The sequence below is a fragment of the Spinacia oleracea genome, chromosome 3 (assembly GCF_020520425.1).
Source record: "Spinacia oleracea cultivar Varoflay chromosome 3, BTI_SOV_V1, whole genome shotgun sequence".
Lineage (NCBI taxonomy): Eukaryota > Viridiplantae > Streptophyta > Magnoliopsida > Caryophyllales > Amaranthaceae > Spinacia > Spinacia oleracea.
In genome coordinates this window covers 97,707,019-97,718,092 of record NC_079489.1, presented here as the reverse complement: position 1 = coordinate 97,718,092, position 11,074 = coordinate 97,707,019, and the positions used below count along the sequence as shown (strand labels likewise).

The 11,074-nt window shown below is 43.5% G+C and overlaps 1 pseudogene; it reads right to left on the bottom strand.

The window, feature by feature from the left end:
* Positions 1-10,048: 10,048 nt before the first annotated feature.
* Positions 10,049-10,149, bottom strand: LOC130471049 (uncharacterized; annotated as a pseudogene).
* Positions 10,150-11,074: the final 925 nt, after the last annotated feature.

The following is an 11,074-nucleotide window of genomic DNA, read 5'->3' as shown; positions in this document are numbered from 1 at the left end:
TTTGAAAATGGAGTTAGGGTGCGGGAGTTATGAAGATATTTTTGTAGGCTTTTGTGTGGGTTGAGGTGCGTGTCGTTAGTGAAGGGTATGGTGGGGTTACGTTTTATTAATTCCCTTTTTAAGCAACATTTGCATTTGTTTTGGATTTTGATTTCCTTCGATTTCTTTGGGTTGCATGGATTGACTTTTATGATGACACTGGTTGACCTTTATGTTTTGGGGATATCAAGGGGATGGTACGGTTTATTTTGTGGATTTCGGGAATTGGTTCCCATGGGACGATTTCAAGACCGAGTGGGCCTCGTTTATTGGGCCTAGAGTGGGTCGGAGTGGGTCGCCTCTTATTTTTGTATTTTGCAAGTACATTTGGTGCTTACTTAGTGTTAGAATAAAATTTTAGGAGAAATATTACGCCTTTATTAATTTGGAAAGTAAGGAAAACACACTGAAATAAAATTGACCTATATTCTAAGGGGTCTTAGGACCATCTAAAGTCTCTATTATTTTATTTCTACCAATCTAAAGAACTACTAGGCGCTTTTTACTAAGGTGCTCTATGTGGCTCAAGCCTTGGATTTAGTCTCGTAAAACTTTGGTCCTTCACCGGTACTCATCTTGAATTCTATTCCTTTTGAATTGACCCACTTATATGTCTTCACCCATCCGTTCTCGATCTCTTCTAGTGTTGATGCAGGAGAGACTAACCGGGTTGGATCGAAACCTTCATCTTGTAAAGCTAGGGTAGTCATCACAGTCTCGTCCTCCATAGGCCTCGATTCGTTAAACAATGTCCATAGAGCCCGGTTGTCCAATATTTCAGCTGTTTTAGTCTTGGTGAGGTGGGGTGCCTCATCCAAGGTGTGGCAGTCATGGAAGATTTCAAATCCTGGTTTTAGCAAGCCATCCTGAACTAAGGGTTCAGGAAAATCACAGCATGGGTGTCCTTCTCCTTCCCGAACGAACATCCCGTTAAGGGTTCTTTGATACGAGGGAAGGAGGGTGGTTTGTTTGGCCTTGTTAAGGCGTAGCCCAGACAGGCGGTCAACAATATCTTCCTCCGTTGATTCATAGCCTAAGCCAAAGGGAGTAGATTTGTTGGGTAAAGGATGGAATGTGCATTCCTTCTTCCTTATGCCCAATGGGGTTCCAGGGAAATAACCTTGAGCTAACAGCATTCTAGGGATGACTCGGGATGCGTGCGGGTCTAGGAATGCTGGATCATAGTCTTCGATGAACTGGATTGCTTCTTCCATTTGAAACCCATAAAGGTCGTCTGCAGTTTCGGCCGTTCCAACCATAATACAACTGACGTCGAGAGGAGGGGCGCGGATTTCTAGTATTACCCCGTTATGGTTAAGTTTAACCATTTGGTGCAAGGTAGAAGCCACACCTCCTAAGGCATGGAGCCAAGGTCGCCCCAAGAGGAGGTTGAAAGTGGGCTTGATGTCAATTATTTGAAACTTCGTGGTGCGTGCCACAGGCCCGGTTTGTATGGTAAGGTTTATTTTTCCCAACACAGGCCTTCGGGAGTTATCATAAGCTCGTACCCCTTGCGTGGAGGTTTGGAAGTCATCGTTTCCTAGCCCCAAGAAATTGGCGGTTCGCAATGGGCAAATATTAACCGCCGAACCGTTATCTACGAGCGCTAGGGGGATGTTTTGTCCTTTGCATCCAACTACTAGATAGAGGGCTTTATTGTGAGCACCCCCCTCTTTGGGCAAGTCTTTGTCAGTGAAAACTATAGCCTTTTCTCCGGCATCTCGCGTGACGGGGTTAACCAATGAGTCAGGTGTGATATCTGTAGGTACTAAGATGAGGTCGAGTGAGCGAATAAGCTTTTCGCGATGTTCCTTTGAAGTACACATGAGATCCCAGATGGTAATTTCGGCTTTGGTTCTTTTTAGTTGTTTCAAGACAGGATTTTCAATGACTTCTGCGACGGTGGTGTGCCGTCCATTCTCAGGAGTTTGCCTAACTGGGATATCGTCCATAGGAGGTGGGCGAATATCCGGTTGGTATATCCTTCCGGATCGGGTGAGGTTGTCGACCTCGGGCTCCTGAGGGGTGGTGTCAATGAGAGCATATCCGGGCCAAGTTTCAGTAAAGAGGTCCTGGCCCGACACTTGAGATAGGTAAATATCTTCAGCATCATCATCCCACACACCGCACACTTCTCTCTCGATTCGATCCATAGGGACCACAGCGAGTGGTGCACCTTAAGGTGTAATGTACACCGTAGGGTCGAAGTTCTCATTTTCTGGTTGGTCGAGAGAGATGTGACAAGAGCCGAGTGGGCTCTTGTTGCTGTTGGGTTTGCCAACGTTAGGGAGAGGTATCACTTAATCCTCTATCATGTCCTGGATTGTATTTTTTAGGTTCCAGCAGTTTTCGGTGTCATGCCCATTTCCTTGATGGAATTTGCAATAAGTACCTTCGACCCAATATTTGCTCTTGACAGGAGGGTCACGGGTGGGGCCTATAGGTCTCAACTTTCCTTGATTGGTTAGTCTTTCGAAGGCTTGTACCAAAGTCGACTCGAGTGGGGCAAACTTTTGGTCTCGGACCCATCTTCCAGGGCTTCTTCGGGCGGGAGTCTCCTATACGGAATGGACTTCTTGGGCTTGGGATGTGCTGCCCCTATTGTAGGTGTTGCTTTTGTATGCGGGTTTACTTTGTATTGTTTTTGCGAGATCATCCTCGATCTTTATTCCCACATCATAAACTCTTTTGAAAGTGTCAAGTCCCAGGTACCTAAGGTGTTGTCTGTAAGCCGGGTCCAGGTTGTTAATGAATTTTTGGACCAATTCTGTTTCGGGAGGCCTATTGATTAGTTGGGCCGCCTGGTCCCTCCATCTAGCAAAGTAGGTTGTGAAACCCTCATTTTTCTTTTGGAAGAGAACTTCCAGCTCGCGCATGGTGACTTGAAAATCCATGTTCGACGAGTATTGCTTGGTGAAGACATTGACAAAGTCTTCCCAAGTGGGGAAGAGCTTAGGGTCCTGGTGATAGTACCATTTGAGCGGCACAGGTTCCAAGGACAAAGGAAAGGCAGGTAAATACATGGACTTGTCCACGCCTTTCAAGTTCATGGCATTCACAAAGCTCAATAGATGATCACGGGGATTGTCCGTGGCTTTAAACTTTGGTAAGTCAGATGAACTAAACTTTTCCGGTAGTTTGCCAGGAAAAGGTTCAGGATCGAGGGAGAAGTACTTGCTCCCCATGGTTTGCTGTAGGACCATTTTTTCAATCCTCTTCTCGTTATCGAGGTCATTTTTGGCTTGTGCAGCCGCTAAGGCTTCGTTTTCCATTTTCAGTTGGCCCATAAGTTGGGTCATTTGGACCATCTGGTCTCGTAATTCTTCGATGGACATGTTTGAGGGTGCGAATCGAGGTTGGGGAAGCGGAGATCCTTGAAATGAGGGATGACGGACGGAGCTTGGAGTCACTAAACTTGGTGTTGGCGATGTATCTTCGAGACGCACTAACCGTTGATTTCCTGATCGCCACCAAGTGGAAGGACCAGTCCTATGCATAAGATAAGCTAAAGTTTAGGCCCCAAAGTTTCAAGTATTACTTAGTCTAGACTTCGACTCTCTCTATTGGTTTTTTCGCTCTTTCTTTTATTGGTACACTTTTTGGTTTTTTGGTCATTCTTTGGATTTTCGAAACACTTGCCCGTGTGACATTCATAGTTATTAGCATGTTCAGCATTGTCGTCGTAGGAGGCCTAACAACGACGCAAAGAGTTATTTATTATTATTTTTTTTAAGTCGCTTCTAGAATCGAGTGCTTTTTCTTACGCCCTCGTAGCAATTTTTTTTTTACGAACGTTTTTTTTGTGCTACGTATTTTCCTTTTTCGCGGGCACCGAGGCTGTTGCGCCTGACCAGAAGGCCAAGCAGCAACTTCAGCGCCCAGCGTAGGGCGTGAGAAATTCTGGCGCCCAGCCAGGGGCGTTGAAAATGCGTCCATGGCTGGTTCTCGTTTTTTGTTTGCGTCTACTTTTTGTTTATGCGACTTCGATTTTGCGTGCCTGCCCAATAACGTCCTTTACGCGTTGTGCAGCATTTGTGGGATTCGTTACAGGCCATCCCAAGCGTCGCTTATTTTTGTGGCGATCGTTCGGGTTTGCGGAACACGTATTTCGGTATAACTCTTTGGCAAATTGGTTTGTGAATGTTTGGGCAATTTTTAAGGTCGTTGGTTTTTCTAGGATAGTTTGTCACACACAATCATATATTTCGCTTCACATAACTAACATTCCATCATGAGGCAATAATAATATGTCATGTAGTTTATGATAGGCTTCTATGGGTAGTTATTTGCGCCTGGCTTGGTACCGCTTCTATCGTAGATCCAACACATGCCCCGGTCGAGGTAGTGTCTTCAACAGACGAATTTCGCCCAAGAGGCCAATCACGATGTAAGCCAAGGGGGCATGCACCAATGAGGGGGACCTAATGGGCGAGCGATTGGGTTTGGGACGGGTGTACTACTAGCGAAAGTGCCGAGTGGACAACATTCGAAGCGTATGCACCCCCCGGTTGGAGATGGGTATCCCTAGTCCAAACTCCCTGAGGGAGCCAAGATTCATTATGCGGTTCTGCCCGTTCACATTAATATGCTGATTTTCAAGTCGTCCCAACTTGATGGGGAAATAAACGCGGGGTAGGATCGTTTCACCTTTCGGCTATTTTGATTACCTACAAGCACGAGTATTTCCTTCACTATCCCAAGTGGAGTCGCCACTGTGAGGGGGTCGAAAAAGCACGAGGCTAATGCGTGACCTCGTCCCTCGTGACGCTTATTTTTGTCAAATCAAGTGTAATTGGATTTCCTGTGAGTTTACACCCAATTGACTAGTAATATAGGAGTCGCCATTCAGTTTTTAACGACAATGAGAAAAACTGACAAAACCCGGTTATCGTGACATAAAGGGAGTTCAATTATGTTTGACCACGACGGCCGTAGGTTCCCTTGTGATCCCTGGTGTGGGGATCTCTCAACATACACCCGCAAGGTAGAGATTGAGGGTTCGGGGGACTGTAACTACCGAGAGGAGTACTCGCTCTTCGATAACTCCAGAGGCAGGATATCCTTACTAGCTCGGCATAAATAATTGAAGGGACATGTGTTAACTATTAAACTAATCTGAGTTGATTTTAGCAATATGCAACATATAGTACTAAATCGAGCGCGATTATCTGATTTAGATTGTATTAGGGGACCTAGCATGATAAACCAATTTCCCAAAAATATCATATTTATTAGGCGTGATAGAACAATCAGATTTAGTTAGTTTAACAGTTCATAAAAAGGGCGAGGAAAGCATTTAAATCATAGAAAAGGGACACATTAACCACTTTGACTTTGCTATTTCTCCTTTTATTTAACGAATCTCAAGGTACGGGACAGGATACGTTCTGTTCGATTAATGGATCGATTGCGACAGAACGCGTGATCAGTTTCGCAGCGTGAGGCTTAGGCTTAGGGGTTGGAGTCAATACTCCGAAATAATAATTTTGTGTTGTCCTTTTTTCACGTCGAACCTGGGCTATATTTATAGAAAAGAGTTCGTGGAAAGATAGAATTGTAGAACTCTAATCCACGAGGAATTAGGAAAGAACACGTCCCAGGTATTTTCAGCGCCCACGCCTGGGCTGTTTTCTTAGTCAGATTCGGATTCCTAGAATCCGGAGTGTTTGAGACTTAATAGAGTCTTTTAGTGCGTATTAACCTTTTGACGGAATGCGTCTGGGCCCGTTACGAACTCTAGGCTAGTTAGGATTTTAATTAATACGTGACTCTTATTTTCAATTCATATTAGGAATAGGATTCTCTCGTAATCTCTATCTCATTTAGGATTTATGTTGGAGTGCAACACCTAATTCTGACAGATTTCTATCTTTTATGACTTGCCACTTTTAACAACTACCCATTACGGCAGTTACTATTTTTGGCAGGTTTCCATAAATAGCAGGTTTCGGGTGAAATGAAAAGGGGTGATCGAGATTCATTATTTTATAGGAGATCCGTTGTCAAGTGGAGATTTATGCTTTCATCATCGAACCTTCCCTTTCGGGAATGGGGACAAAAGTAGGTGTCTACAATGAGTAACGAAGACACTGCCGAAAAACTGCGTACATATAATTAAATAAACGCAATTTGCATTAACAATTACAAAAATTATTCACCCCTTTTAATTCTTTGCAAATTTGTAAAATTTAACCATGTCATGCAATTTAGATTATGTAAATAATAAGAGGCTCGTGATACAACTGTTAGGTTACGATACATATGACAAAACATAAATCCTGCGGAAAACCTTAATGCCAGGAAACATATTATTTACACATAATCATATAGCATAATTTAGATGCATACACTTTGTAGCGTGCCTTCCCTAGCTGCACCCGAACTGAACAAGAACACGTCTTTAGGACTCCAAGTGTCGTCCCTCCGTAGATAGTCCACAGCACGTCCGGATCCCCCTTAAGCTTGACCAACTAGAATCGCCCTTAAGGTTCCTAGGATTTTCGGCTAATTAGGTTGCAAGTGTTTGGCTGATTTTAGCTCCAAAATCTTACCTTTGAATACTCCAATGTTGTTATGTAAATATGTGACCCTAGGCACCTATTTATAGAGTTATGGAAAAGGAATTATAATCCTATTAGAATACTAATTTATTTAATTAGAATCCTGCTAGGACTCTATTTAAATAAACTTTATCTGTTACGATTAGATTTAATCATATGACGAATCCCGATAGCCTTAGGATTCGAGTAACACACACGAGAGGCGCACAAGCACCGCACGCAGGCCTTACGGCCCACGCACAGCGCAAGGCCCACTCGTCGCAGCCCTTTGCTCCGCATGCGCGCCCAAAGCTTCGGCTGGGCCTGGCTTTTGCGCTGGGCCTCGTCGAGGCTTGGCGTGTGTTTGTTGCGCTTTGGCTTGCTGGGCGATGGCCCGGCTTCGTGCTGGGCCTTCGTCTGGCAGGCCTCGTCCGATGCTAATTCGTACGATACGCTTCCGATTAAATTCTCGATTCCGGAATTTATTTCTGATACGAACAATATCTAATATTTCCGATTCCGGAATTAATTTCCGTTTCGAACAAATATTTAATATTTCCGTTTCCGGAATTATTCTCCGATCTCGATAATATTTCCGTTTCTGACAATATTTCCGTTTCCGGCAATATTTCCGATTCCGGGAATATTTCCGATTCCAATAATATTTTTACGATACGTACCATGTTTCCGTTTCCGGCAACATCTACGACTTGGATAATATTTATATTTCCGATACAATCCATACTTCCGTTTCCGGAAACATCATCGTTTCCGGAGTATTCACTTCTTGCTTTTGACGATCTCAGCTCCCACTGAAACCAAGTTCCGTCGATTCCGAATATCCATAGATGGAGTATTTAATGCCATTAATTACTTGATCCATTTACGTACTATTTGTGTGACCCTACGGGTTCAGTCAAGAGTAAGCTGTGGATTAATATCATTATTCCACTTGAACTGAAGCGGCCTCTAGCTAGGCATTCAGCTCACTTGATCTCACTGAATTATTAACTTGTTAATTAATACTGAACCACATTTATTAGACTTAACATTAAATGCATGCATACTTGGACCAAGGGCATTATTTCCTTCAGGGGGAATGTGCTTTAGATTCGCACACTTTTGACAGGTAGGACATTTCTTGACAAAGAAGTAGCAATCCCACTCGAGGGTAGTCCAGTAGTATCAGCCCTGATGATTTTAAGAGCCAACATCTTCCCGTTCATGTGGGTGCCACAGACTCCGGCATGTATGTTGTCCATGACTCTTTGATCTTCGTGCTTGTCAAAACATCGGAGATTAGGGCCGCTAGGGGACCTCTTGTATAGAATGCCGGCTTCTATGACGAAATTGGCTGATTGTAGTCGTAGAGCCCTTTTATTTTTGCTTAAAAAGTGCGGGGGATACTCTGAATGTTGTAGGTACCTTTGAATGTCTGTAAACCAAGGTTCATCTCTGTCTTGCTCAACGTTGTCAATAGCATGGACATATGCTGCTTGTTGACATGTTTGAATTGTAAGTGGCATTTCGGCCATGCCATTTGGAGTGTTGATCATTAAGGCCAGCTTTGCCAGTGCATCGGCAAATTGGTTCTCCTCTCTCGGGAGGTATGTATAGAGAAGCTCTTCTACTTGCTCAGACAACTGCTCAAGATAGGACTAGTATGGAGCCAAGCTCTCGCTTCTTACTTTCCATTTGTCGGAAATTTGATTGATGAATAGGGAGGAATCCCCGTAGACTCGAAGTTTCTGGACACCTAATGCTAAGGCAGCTTCCAAGCCCATGATGCATGCTTCATACTCTGCCGCATTGTTTGTGACGTTGAATTGTCGTTTTGCTGATATAGGAATGTCAGTTCCATCTGGGGCTACTGATGAGCGGAATTTATGTCGCTCTAAGGTTAGGATTTTATAGAATTTTATTATGCTTTTTGGTAGTTTTGTATAGCCTTTGTTACATTTTTATGCCCTTATACCATCTTTGCACTTTTCAGGAAAAATGTTGGAGAATGATGGAAAGGAGTGGAAATATGCTCGAATCAGGCCCGTGCGATAGCACGGGAATTCTTTGCGTTCGCACGGGTTAGCAGACTTGGCCTTAAAGTCAATCAGGCCGTGCGATCGAGTTCCGGAAGTGTGTGGTCGCACGAAATCGCAAAAACGATGCAGGAACTATTTAGAGTTTCGTGCTAACGCACCAAAAATGAGCCCGCTCGCACAGAATTTCCGTGCGAGCACATGAAGAATTTTGAAGAATTGGCTAATTCAAGACCGTGCGATCGCACGGATTTGGAGCTCGTTCGCACCATGCATAGAAGAGAATCGTCGCTGAAAACGATCGCACGGATCTGGGGCACGTTCGCACCTGTGCGATCGCACCTGGGTCTCCGCGATCGCATCGCTGCGCGGGCTGGCTTTTCGAGTTTAAATTTCTATTTTCTTAGGGGTTTTATAAATAGAATTTTCATTTTTTTTATTATTGACAATTAATTTCAGAAATAGAATTTTAAGAAGTTTTAGAAAGTTTGCTCTTCAAGCTAAGTTTTCTAGAGAGAGAAACTCCATTGCTTTGAAGCTTCAAGTTGTAATTTTTTCAACTCTTCTCAATTCCTAGCAATTTTTATTCAAGTTCTTAGTTCTTTGTTCATGCTATTTTGTTATTGTTCTTTGATTGTTCTTCAACTTCTTGAATTCCTCTTTGCTTTGATTTTAGTTTCATTAATTCTCAATTCTTTAATTGATTTTGCAATTGAATGCTCAACTTCTTGATTCTTTCCTTCTACTCCTTCAATTACATAATTGCTTGCCTAGAACTCATGAATTTCCTAGTTTCAAGTATGTGTAGTGAGTAGATTTAGGTTAGGGAAAGGGAAATGGGAGAATCTAGGGGCTTAATGAGGGGAAATTGATGGTTGAATGTTGATTGATTGATGTAATTAAATTTGATTTGGTGATAGGATATCCATGCCTAATTGAGTGGTAGTTGCAAATACTATTTGATTGGAATTGATTGGATTGCATAGCCTAGGTTTGGCAAGACATTGTGAGCCTAATTTGTGCAAGTGAATAGTAGTTCCTATTATATGTAAGTGGTCTAGTTTAGGATTAGGCGAAAGCTCTTCCATAGACTAGATACTTCGCGTGCCCCATCCGTGAGGTGTCGGGCACGTCATTCGATTCTATTCCCCTATGCACACTTTGATTAACTTGGTTCAAAGCCATCCTTTTTGTGGGAAGAGAAACGAGTCACCACACGAGCACCTAAAGCAATTCGAACATTATTGTGATACAAACAAACATAATGGTGTGACTTCGGACTATATGCGGTTGACTCTATTCCGTTTCTCTCTCCTTGGGCGAGCTAGCGATTGTCTTGACAAGGAGGTCAAGCCAAATTCACTTCGCACTTGGAATTAAGTGACTAGCGTATTTTTGAGCAAGTTTTACTCTCATGGAAAGACGGCGGAATATCGCCACAAAATTCAATCATTTGAGCAAAGGCGGGATGAATTGCTTTTTGAAGCTTGGGACCGATTCAAAGAATACCAAAGGGAGTGCCCTCACCATGGGATCCCTAAGTGGTTGCTACTTCAAACCTTCTACTTGGGATTGAGCCCAACCTCCAAGACGAATCTAGATGCGGGGCGGGTGGTCCCATCATGAACAAGACCGAAGATCAAATTGAAGAGATAATTGAGGACGTTGTCCAAAATTATCAAGCTTAGCACGTTGGTGCAAGGGACTATGATGGCAAGGGTAGGAGTGATGATGGTAAAGGGTCGGTATATTCTATGGAGCAAGCTAGGATCATTGAGAAGCTTAGCTTGAGATTGGAAAAGCTAGAGAGCACACCAAGTCAGCCACCATCACCATCAACAATTCCACTACCTTCGGCTACTCTTCTCACCAAGGGGAAGAGCAAGGTTAGTTCCTATGACACAATGCCTCCGGGCACATCTTTTTGTGATAATTGTCAAGATTTTGGTCATTTCCCCAATGCTTGTCCTTTGGTGCATAATGTGTCTTATGTGGATTATGTCTTTTCTTGTGAAGGTGATTTTGATATGGAATATGCCCATGCTTTGAATGAGAGGTCTAGAAATGATAACCCCAATAATCAAAACTTTGCTAGGCAAGCACCTAGAGGGCCCCCTATGTATGGATCCTACCAAGGCTATGGCCAAGGAGGTGGGTATGATAGTCAAGGCCGAGGTGGCTATAGAGCGCAAGGCTATCAAGGCCAAGCACCCTATGGTCAATCTCAAGGTCTTGGCAATCAAGCCTAAAACAATCAAGGTAGTTATAATCCTAACCATCAAGGTGGAGGGGGTTACAACTATTCTTATGGGCAATTTAGGGGTGCCTCAAGTGGGGGTTATGCGTTGAACTCGGGAGGTCCATATGGTGTTTCTCACTTTCCACCTCCCAGATTCAATGGACCGAGGACCTATGGCAACGAATTCCAACTAAACCTTAGTGGTTATGGCAATGCACCTC